Raw genomic sequence first — 12,169 nt, 5'->3', positions numbered from 1 at the left:
TAGATAAACCATTAGCCAGACACATCAAGAAAAAAAGGGAGAAGACTCAAATCAATATAATTAGAAATGAAAAAGGAGAAGTAACAACTGACACTGCAGAAATACAAAGGATTGTGAGAGATTACTACAAGCAACTATATGCCAATAAAATGGACAACCTGGAAGAAATGGACAAATTCTTAGAAAAGCACAACCTTCCAAGACTGAACCAGGAAGAAATAGAAAATATAAACAGACCAATCACAAGCACTGAAATTGAGACTCTGATTGGTTAAAAATCTTCCAACCAACAAAACTCCAGGACCAGATGGTTTCACAGGGGAATTATATCAAACATTTAGAGAAGAGCCAACACCTATCCTTCTCAAACTCTTCCAAAATATAACAGAGGGAGGAACACTCCTAAACTCATTCTATGAGGCCACAATCACCCTGATACCAAAACCAGACAAAAATGTCACAAAGAAAGAAAACTACAGGCCAATATCACTGATGAACATAGATGCAAAAATCCTCAACAAAATACTAGCAAACAGAATCCAAGAGCACATTAAAAGGATCATACACTATGATCAATTGGGGTTTATGCCAGGAATGCAAGGATTCTTCAGTATACACAAATCAATCAATATGATACACCATATTAAAAAATTGAGGGAGAGAAACCATATGATCATCTCAATACTTGCAGAAAGAGCTTTTGACAAAATTCAACACCCATTTATGGTAACCCTCCAGAGGGCTTCCCTGCTGGTGCAGTGGTTGAGAGTCTGCCTGCCAATTCAGGGGACACGGGTTCGTGCCCTGGTCTGGGAGGGCCCGTGAGCCATGGCCGCTGAGCCTGTGCGTCCGGAGCCTGAGCTCAGCAACTGGAGGGGCCACAACAGTGAGAGGCCCACATACAAAAAAAAAAAAAAAAAAAAAAAAACCTCAAGAAAGTAGGCATAGGGAACTTATCTTAACATTATAAAGGTCATATATGACAAACTCTCAGCCAACATCGTTCTCAATGATGAAAAATTGAAAACATTTCCTCTAAGATAAGGAATAAGACAAGGTTGTCCACTCTCACCACTATTACTCAACATAGTTTGGAAGTTTTAGCCACAGCAATCAGAGAAGAAAGATAAATAAATAGAATCCAAAACGGAAAAGAAAAAATAAAGCTGTCACTGTTTGCATCTGACATGATACTATACATAGAGAATCCTAAAGATGCTACCAGAAAACTACTAGTGCTAATCAACGAATTTGGTAAAGTATCAGGATACAATATTAATGCACAGAAATCTCTTGCATGCTTATACACTAATGATGAAAAATCTGAGAGTGAAATTTAGGAAATGCTCCCATTTACCATTGCAACAAAGAGTATAAAATACCTAGGAATAAACCTACCTAGGGAGACAAAAGACCTGTATGCAGAAAACTATAAGACACTGATGAAAGAAATTAAAGATGATACAAACAGATGGAGAGATATACCATGTTCTTGGATTGGAAGAATCAACATTGTGAAAATGACTATACTATGCAAAGCAATCTACAGGTTCCATGCAATCCCTATCAAACTATGACTGGCATTTTTTATAGAACTATAACAAAAAAGTTCACAATTTGTATGGAAACACAAAAGACCCCAAATAGACAAAGCAATCTTGAGAAAGAAAAATGGACTTGGAGGGATCAGGCTCCAGGACTTCACACTATATATACTACAAAGCTGTAATCAAGACAGTATACTACTGGCACAAAAACAAAAGTATAGATCAATGGAACAGGATAGAAAGCCTAGAGATAAACCCACGCACATATGGTCACCTTATTTTTGATAAAGGAGGCAAGAATATACAATGGAGAAAAGACAGCCTCTTCAATAAGTGGTGCTGGGAAACTGGACAGCTACATGTAAAAGAATGAAATTAGAACACTTCCTAACATCATACCCAAAAATAAACTCAAAATGGGTTAAAGACCTAAATGTAAGGCCAGACACTATAAAACTCTTAGAGGAAAACAAGGCAGAACACTCGATGACATAAATCACAGCAAGATCCTTTTGACTCACTTCCTAGAGAAATGGAAATAAAAACAAAAATAAACAAATGGCACCTAATGAAACTTAAAAGGTTTTGCACAGCAAAGGAAAGATAACCCTCACAGTGGGAGAAAATATTTGCAAATGAAGCAACTGACAAAGGATTAATCTCCAAAATATACAAGCAGCTCATGCAGCTCAATATCAAAAAACCAAACAACCCATTCCAAAAATGGGTAGAAGATCTAAATTGACATTTCTCCAAAGAAGATATACAGATTGCCAACAAACACATGAAAGGATGCTCAACATCACTAATCATCAGAGAAATGCAAATCAAAAGTACAATGAGGTATCACCTCACACCAGTCAGAATCGTCATCATCAAAAAATCTACAAACAGTAAATGCTGGAGAGGGTGTGGAGAAAAGGGAACCCTCCTGCACTGTTGGTGGGAATATAAATTGTTACAGCCACTATGGAGAACAATATGGAGGCCCCATAAAAAAACTAAAAATAGAACTACCATACAACCCAGCAATCCCACTACAGGGCATATACCCTGGGAAAATCATAATTCAAAGAGAGTCATGTACCACAATGTTCATTGAAGCTCTATTTACAATAGCCAGGAAATGGAAGCAACCTAAGCGTCCATTGACAGATGAATGGATAAAGAAGTTGTGGCATAAATATACAATTGTTTATTACTCAGCCATAAAAAGAAACAAAATTGAGTTATTTGTAGTGAGGTGGATGGACCTAGGGTCTGTCATACAGAATGAAGTAAGTCAGAAAGAGAAAAACAAACACCGTATGCTAACACATATATATGGAATCTAAAAAAAAAAAAAAAAAAAAAAAAAAAAAAAAAAATTGGTTATGAAGAACCTAGGACGGGAATAAAGACGCAGACCTACTAGAGAATGGACTTGAGGACATGGGGAGGGGGAAGGGTAAGCTGGGCCAAAGTGAGAGAATGACATGGACATATATACACTATCAAATGTAAAACCGATAGCTAGTGGGAAGCATCCACATAGCACAGGGAGATCAGTTTGGTGTTTTGTGACCACCTAGAGGGGTGGGATACAGAGGGTGGAAGGGAGACGCAAGAGGGAAGAAATATGGGGATATATGTACATGTATAGCTAATTCACTCTGTTATAAAGCAGAAACTAGCACACCATTGTAAAGCAATCATACTCCAATAAAGATGTTAAAATAAATAAATAAAACAATCTAATGTTAAAAAATAATAATACATTTTATTTAATCTAATATATTCAAAATATTATCATTTAATATATAATCAACATAACTTACTGATGAGATTGCTTTCATTTTTTTTCTTACTAATCTTCAAAATCAATATGTTTTAAAATCACAGCACATGTCAATTAGGACTAGGCATATTTCAAAGCTAAATAGCCACATGCAGTTAGTGGTAACTTATTGGTCACCACAGTCTAGAACATTAAACAGTTGTAAATACTAAAGCAAGTTGCTACAGCACTTATGTGAGTTTTGAAAGTGATGTAGCCATCATATTAGCCCATTTTTCACCTCTAGGGTCTAAGAGATGTAAAAGGCTGGCAGGGAGGGAGTAACTTATCAGAAAATAGTCACTCTGCTTTTCTACACTTGCCATGAGGGTGGGGAGGGTTGTCCCCATTCACCTTTCACTTCAAACAAGGTGAAAGGGGTTTCATGAGAGAGATTGAACTACCCCTCCTGGAACTTGAGAGTCACAAGACCTGTTTTCTGAGCCTCATCAGCAAAAAGCCTAAAGGTGAGAGATTGTGTTGATACCACCCTGCCTCATGGAAGGATAAAGATACAACTTTGGAAGCAAGTTGCTGTTTCACTGATTTGAAGACTGGCCAGTCAGGAGGAGGTAGTACAAAAACAAAGGTTCCACTCACACCTGTCCCATCTCCCTGCAATTTCCTAGTCTGAAATAAACCAAGGGTGTCAAAGAAGATAGTTTTTAAATGTAATGATATTTGAAGTTTTGATTATTACATTGGGATGACCAATAGAAGTACTGGGATGAGATTGTTGTTACAAATAAAATGTCCAGAAAGCCATGACACTTGTTCATCCAAGAAACTGGCTACCTGAAGGGATTTTCACTTCTTGTTCCTCTGCCCATTTTTAAATCAGTTCATTTCTTCTTTTGTTACTGAGTTTTATGTTACTTATATATTTTAGACTTGAACCCATTATCATATATATCATTTGCAAATATCCTCTCATTCAGTAGGTTACTTTTCCATTTCCTTGATCATTTCCTTCACTGTGCAAAAGCGTTTTAGTTTGATGAACTCCCATTTGTTTATTTTTGTTTTTGTTGCCCTAGCCCGAGGAGACAGATCCAAAAAATATTGTCAAGACCAATGTCAAAGAGTGTACCACCTACATATTCTTCTAGAAATTGCATGGTTTCAGGCCTGACATTTAAATCTTTAAAATATTTTGAGTTTATTTTTGTATATGGTGCAAGGAAGTGGTCCAGTTTCATTCTTTCCCATGTAGCTATGCAATTTTCTCTACACCATTTATTGAAGAGACTGTATTTTCCCCAGTGTACTCTTGGTTCCTTTGTAACAAATTCACCATATAAGTTTGGATTTATTTCTGGGCTTTCTATTCAGTTTCATTGCTCTATGTGTCTGTTTTTCTTCCAGTTCAATACAGTTTTGATTACTATATCTTTGCAGTATAGTTTGAAATCAGGGAGCACAATACCTTTTTATTTTTTCTCTTAAGATTACTTTGGCTATTCAGGGCATTTTGTGGTTCTATACAAATTTTAGGATTATTTGTTCACGTTCTGTGAAAAATGCCCTTCATATTTTGATAGAGATTACACAGAAATGGTAGATTGCTTTGGGCAGTATGGTCATTTTAAAATACAAATTCTTATTCATAAGCACAGCATATCTTTTAATTTATTTGTGTCATCTTCAATTTCTTTAATCAATGTCTAATAATTTTCAATATACAGATCTTTCATCTGCTGGTTAAATTTATTCCTAGGTATTCTTTTTTCTTTTAGATGCAATTGTAAATGGGATTGTTTTCTAAATTTCCTTTTCCTAAAGTTTGTTATTAGTGTAGAGAAATGCAAAATATTTCTTTATGTTGATTTTGTATCTTGCAACTTTACTGAATTTATATTAGCTCTAATTTTGGTGGAGTCTTTAGTGTTTCCTATTTATGTAGTATCACATCATCCTCAAACAGTGACAATTTTACTTCTTCCTTTCCAGTTTGTATTTTTTTTTCCAGTTTGTATTTTTAAAATCTCTTTCTTGTCTGATTGCTGTAGCTGAATATTATACTATGCTGAATAAAAGTAGCAATAGGGGGTAACCTTTTCTTTTTCCTGGTCTTAGAGGAAACATTTTCAGCTTTCACCATTATAAGTATGATTTTAGCTGTGGTTTTGTCATATATAGCCTTTATTATGTTTAGTTATGTTCCCCCATCCCCTCTTTGTTGAGAGTTTTATCATAAATTGATGTTGAATTTTGTCAGGTGTTTTTTCTTTGTTTATTGAGATAATATAAATTTTATCCTGTGTTTTGTTAATATGGAGTATCATGCATTTGTGAATACTGAACCATCTTTGCATTACCTGGAATAAATCTCACTTAATCATGGTATATGATCCTTTTAATGTACTGTGAAATTTGGTTTGCTAATATTTTCTTGAGACTTTTTGCATTTAAGTTCATGAGAGATATTAGCCTGTAATGTTCTTTTCCTGTAACGTCTTCAGCTGGTTTTGGTATCGGGATAATGCTAACCTTGTAGAATGATTTTCAAAGCAGTCCTTCCCTTTCCATTTTTTGGAATAGTTTGAGAAGAATAGGTGTTAACACTTCTTTAAATGTTTGGTAAAGTTTACCTGTGAAGCTGTTGAGTCCTGGACTTTTGTTTGTTGGAAATTTTTGATTACTGATTCAATTTCATTACTGATTCAATTTCATTGCTCTGTTCAGGTTTTCTATTTCTTCTTGATTCAGTGTTGAAAGCTTGAATGTTCCTAGGAATTTATACTTTTCTTCTAGGTTGTCCAGTTTTCAGTGTATAAATATTTGTAGTGATCTCTTATGATTCTTGGTATTTCTGTGCATCAGTTTTAGTTTCTTCTCTTTTATTTCTGATTCAATTAATTTGAGCTTGCTTTTTTCTTGATGAGTCTGGATAAAGTTTTAACAATTTTGACATATTTTTATTTTGTGTATTGCTTAACTAATTATTTTTGAGATATATGATTTGACTAGTTTGTCTCATAACCTTTATACTAGATTTATAGTTGGTTGATACACTACCTTTACTATGTGTTTGCCTTTAGGAGTGAGTTTTTTCTTTCATAATTTCCTTGTTTCTAGTTATGACCTTTTCTTTTCCATTAAAACAAGTTCCTTTAACATTTCTTGTAAGGCTGTTTTAGTGCTGATGAACTCTTTAGCTTTTACTTGTCTGAGAAACTTTTTATTTCTCCTTCAAATCTGAATGATAATCTTGCTAGGCAACTTTGGTTGCAAATTTTTTGGTTTTTGTTTGTTTGTTTTCCTTACAGCACTTTGAAAACATCATGTCAACCACTTCTGGTCTGTAAACTTTCTGCTGTAAAATCAACTAGTCTTCTGGGGGCTCTCATGTGGTTAACTAGCTTTTTTTTTTCTTGCTGCTTTTAAGATTCTATCTTTACCTTTCTAAAATTAATTTTTATTGGAGTATAGTTGAGTTACAATGTTGTGTTAGTTTCTCCTGCACAGCAAAGTGAATCAGATATACATATGCATATATCCATTCTTTTTTAGATTCTATTCCTGTATAGGTCTTTACAGAGTATTGAGTAGGGTTCCCTGTGCTATACAGTGGGTTTTTATTAAATTATCTATTGCCGCCAGCCGCAGCGGGTCCTTAAAGTGCAGCAACAATCTACGTAGGAGAGGGGGTAGGGAACTGAAAGCACCAAGATATGGGATCAGAAGGGCACAAACAACTGATGGTTGCAAGGCAAATTTAATAGCAAAGCATAGCCATATATATACCCCTAAAGCAGGGACTTTGCATAGTCATTGTAAAGCAGGGACTTTGCATAGACATTTTTCTACAGAACTGGGCTTTCCTCTCGGCTAGTCGCCATCATATCTGCCTCAGCGGGTTTATTGCTTGTTCCACAAAGGCACCAACTTCCCCTCCAAGGTTGCTTTTCCTAGCTTTAGGGAACAACCAGGGACTCCCAGTAACTGAGCAGGTCTCTGGAGCGATCTGGTCAAAGGCCATCTCCTTTTTTGCATTCATACCATAAAGTCCAGGATGCATACCAAGGAGAGTACAATTGGGCCCTGAGGCTTATGAGGGTCTTAATGGTGTATTCCTCAGAGGGCAATGCTCGCCACAATCTATTTTATATATAGTGTGTGTATATGTCATTCTCAATCTCCCAATTTATCCCTCCCCCCTTCCCCCTTGGTAACTAAAAATTTGTTTTCTACATCTGTAAGTTTATTTCTGTTGTGTAAATAGGTTCATTTATACCATTTTTTCTTAGACTCCACATATTAGTGTTATATGATATTTGTCTTTCTCTGTCTGACTTACTTCACTCAGTATGACAATATCTAGGTCCAACCATGTTGCTACAAATGGCATTATTTCATTATTTTTTATGGCTGGGTAATATTCCATTGTATATATGTACCACATCTTCTTTATCCATTCCTCTGTCAATGGACATTTAGGTTGCTTCCATGTCTGGGCTATTGTAAATAGTTCTGCAATGAACATTGGGGTACATGCATCTTTTCAAATTATGGTTTTCTCTGGGTATATGCCCAGGAGTGGGATTGCAGGATCATACATTAGCTCTATCTTTAGTTTTTTAAGGAACCTCCATACTGTTCTCAATAGTGGCTGTACCAATTTACATTCACACCAACAGTGCAAGAGGGTTCCCTTTTCTCCATACCATCTCCAGCATTTACTGATGGTAGATTTCTTTTTTTTAATGATGGCCATTCTGACAAGTGTGAGATAGTACTTCATTATAATTTTTATTTGCATTTCTCTAATAATGGGCAATATCAAGCATCTTTTCATCTGCCTCTTAGTCATCTGTGTATCTGTATGTCTTCTTTGGAGAAATGTCTATTCATATATTCCACCCTTTTTTTTTTTTTTTTTTTTGCAGTACACAGGCCTCTCACTGTTGTGGCCTCTCCCTGCTGCAGAGCACAGGCTTTGGACGCGCAGGCTTAGCAGCCATGGCTCACAGGCCCAGCTGCTCTGTGGCATGTGGAATCTTCCTGCACTGGGGCACGAACCTGTGTCCCCTGCATCAGCAGGCGGACTCTCAACCACTGAACCACCGGGGAAGTCCTCCACCCAATTTTCATTGGGTTATTTGTTTTTTTGATATTGAGCTGCATGAGCAGCTTGTATATTTTGGAGATTAAGCCCTTGTCAGCTCCATCTTTTGCAAATATTTTCTCCCATTCTGTAGGTTGTCTTTTCATTTTGTTTATGGTTTCCTTTTTTATGCAAAAGCTTATAAGTTCCTGATCTTAGAGGAAATGCTTTCAGTTTTTCACCATTGAGAATAATGTTTGCTGTGGGTTTGTTGTATATGACCTTTATTATGTTGAGGTATGTTCCCTCTATGCCCACTTTCTGCAGAGTTTTTATCATAAATGGTGCTGAATTTTGTTAAAAGTTTTTTTCTGCATCTATTGAGATTATCATATGGTTTTTATTCTTCAGTTTGTTAATGTGGTGTATCACACTGATTGATTTACATATGTTGAATCCTTGTATCCCTGGGATAAATCTCACTTGATCATGGTGTATGATCTTTTTAATGTGTTGTTGGATTCGGTTTGCTAGTATTTTTTTGAGCATTTTTACGTGTAAGTTCATCAGTGATATTGGCCTGTAATATTCTTTTATTGTGATATCTTTGTCTGGTTTTGGTATCACAGTGATGGTAGCCTCATAGAATGAGTTTGGGAGTGTTTCTTCCTCTGCAATTTTTTGGAATAGTTTGAGAAGGATAGGTGTTGTCTCTTTTCAAAATATTTGATAGAATTTTCCTGTGAAGCCATCTAGTCCTGGATTTTTGTTTGTTGGAAGTTTTTTAATCACAGTTTCAATTTCAGTACTTGTGATTGGTCTGTTCATATTTTCTATTTCTTCCTACTTCAATCTTGGAAGGTTGTACCTTTCTAAGCATTTGTCCATGTCTTCTAGGATGTCCATTTTATTGGCATATAGTTGCTTGTAGTCATCTCTTATGATCTTTTGTGTTTCTGTGGTGTCAGTTGTAACTTCTCCTTTTTCATTTCTGATTTTATTGATTTAAGTCCTCTCCCTTTTTTTCTTGATGAATCTGGCTAAAAGTTTATTAATTTTTTTATCTTCTCAAAGAACCAGCTTTAAGTTTCATTGATCTTTGCTATTGTTTTCTTCTCTATTTTATTTATTTCTGCTCTGATCTTTATGATTTCTTTCCTTCTACTAACTTTAGGTTCTGTTTGTTTTTATTTCTTTATTTGTTTTTGGTGTAAGGTTAAGTTATTTATTCTATCTTTATCTTTAACTCCTAACATTTTAATTATAATGTGTCTCAGTGTGGGTCTCTTTGGGTTTATCTTAGTTGGTACTCTGTGCCTTCTGGACTTGAATGTCTGTTTCCTTAGGTTAGGGAAAGTTTCAGCCATTATCTCTTCAAAAAGAGTTTCTGTCCCTTTCTCTCTCTCTTTTCCTTCTCAGACCCCTATAACTTGAATATTAATATGCTAGATGTTTCCCCAGAGAGCCCTTAAGCTATCCTCATTTTTTATATTCTTTTTTCTTTTCTGCTTGGGTGATTTTTAATACCCTGTGTTCCAGATTGCTGTTCCCATCTTCTGTAGTCTGTTGTTGATTCCTTTTAGCATATTTTTCATTTCAGTTATTGGGTTCTTCAGTTATGATTACTTCTTTTTATATTTTCTGTTGCCTTGTCAAAGTTCTCATTGAATTATTTATTCTTTTCCTGAGTTGAGTATCTTTATGACTACTGAAGTCTTTATCTGGTAAATTGCTTATTTCTGTTTCATTTAGTTCTTTTTTTTGCAGGGTTTGATCTTGTTTTTTTCATTTAGAAGGTGTTCCTTTGTTGCCTCATTTTGCCTAATTCTCAGCATATGTTTCTCTGTATTATCAGATTCTCAGATATCAGCTATATCTTTTGGTCTTGAAAGAGTGACCTATGTAGGTGTCCTGTGGGGCTCAGTGACAAAATCACTCCTTGCCAATAGAGGGCCTTAGGGGTATGCCTTGTGTGGGCTGCCTGTGCCTTCCTGCTGTACTTGGGTTGCAATTGTTGTAGGCACACTAGTGGGTGGAGCTGGTTGCTGGTGGGCATATACCCTAGTGGGAAAGGCTGGTTCCCTGGCTATCCACAGACCTGGCTGCAACTGCTGTGAGCATGCTGATATGCAGTTCTAGCCCCTAGTATGACTGGCTGCAAGGCCTAGCTGCTATTGTTGTGGGTGTGTAAGTATTGCCTTTAGGAGCAGGAGCTGCTTTGGGGGGATGTTGGTGCTGGCTGAGTCTGCTTGCTAGGTGGAGAGGGGGTGGCCACCTGGAGCAGGAGCCATTTTGGAGTGTAGCTTATGCCAGACAAGGCTGCCTACCAAGAGGTGTGGGGTTGAAACTGCATTGGAGGGGCCAACTGGAGTGGGTGAGTTAGGCTGGGTGAGTTCTCAGGGGAACACTTGGGCAGGGCTCATGGCATTAGGTAGGTTGATTGAGAGTGACAGAAATATCACCTGCCCATGCCAGGCCAGCTAGTTGGAGGGAAAGTAAAAAAATAAATAAATATACAAAAGTCTCTTGCTAGTTCCTCCATCCCCAGAGGAAGTTCTATCAGATTCCTGCCCCTTCAGTACCCACCTTAATATTAGTCAATGTATCTCCTTCTCAAATGACTCAGGTGTTTTTCAACTGTTGCTTCTGCCCTGGGACTTGGAGTGAGTAAGGTTATGTGTGAGTCCTTCAAGAGTAGAGACTTGGTTTCCCACAGCACTCCAACTCTCCCAGATATATGTCTCACTGGTTTTCAAAGTCATTATGGGAACTCATCTTCCCAGTGCAGGGTCCCTTGACTGGGAGCCCAATATGGGGTTCAGGTCCCTCACTCCTCAGAGAAACTCTGCACTTGTAAGTTGTCACATCGAGGGTATGGGTTGTGACTAGACTGCATCTATGTCTCTCCTACCCATCTCAATGTGGACTTTCCTTTGTATCCTTACTTGTAGGAAATCTGTTCTGCTAGTCTTCAGGTTGTTCTCGGAGGCAGTTGGTCTCTATGGAGCTGTAGTTTTGGTATGTCCATAGAAGAAGGTGGGCTCAAGATTTTCCTACTCTGTGATCTTGAACTGTAGTCCACAATGCAATACTGTAGTCCATGGAATACAATACTGTAGTCCACAGAATTTTATAAAGACAGTCAACATTTTCCCCCAAAATATGACATTTGGGTGTTACTGAAAAAAAGTAGTAAATGTTAACCTTTGTGGCAGGAGGGATAGGAGGAAGCAAAGAATTAGAGGGAGAAATAGCATGAGCTGTGAAAGAAGATCTTGGAGGTGGAAAATAATTAAAACACATACTTTTGGAGATAGAAGGGATTTTGGTAATTGTTTGAGAAACTTTTATTCCTTAGATGAAAAAATTTGGTCAAATTATTGTAGTATGTCTCGTGATTACTCAGTAGTGGGCCCATTAGAAAACCAATGAATCTTGACTTCTAATTCAGAGATTTTTTTTTCCAGTTAAGGGAAGCTGTAAATTTTTCCCAAGGAAATGTCTTTCATTGGCTAACATTTTTTTCTTTGGTCATTCAAAGCCATGTCAAAGCTATATGTTCTATGAGACTTTGGCTCTTTTTCCCTTTCTGTCTCACTGCACTGGCTGGGGAAGATTGTATTTTTCAAAGACAGACTCAACAACATTCTGTTATGAACTGAATGTGTCCCCCTAAAATTAATATTTTGAAGTCCTAAACCCCAGTGTGGCTGTTTTTTGAGCTGTGGCCTGTAAGAAAGTAATTAAGATTAATGAGGT

This window comes from Kogia breviceps, chromosome 8, assembly GCF_026419965.1.
Source record: "Kogia breviceps isolate mKogBre1 chromosome 8, mKogBre1 haplotype 1, whole genome shotgun sequence".
In the NCBI taxonomy this organism is placed as follows: domain Eukaryota; kingdom Metazoa; phylum Chordata; class Mammalia; order Artiodactyla; family Physeteridae; genus Kogia; species Kogia breviceps.
The sequence above is the reverse complement of the archived record's forward strand: the minus strand, read 5'-3'. Positions refer to the sequence as shown.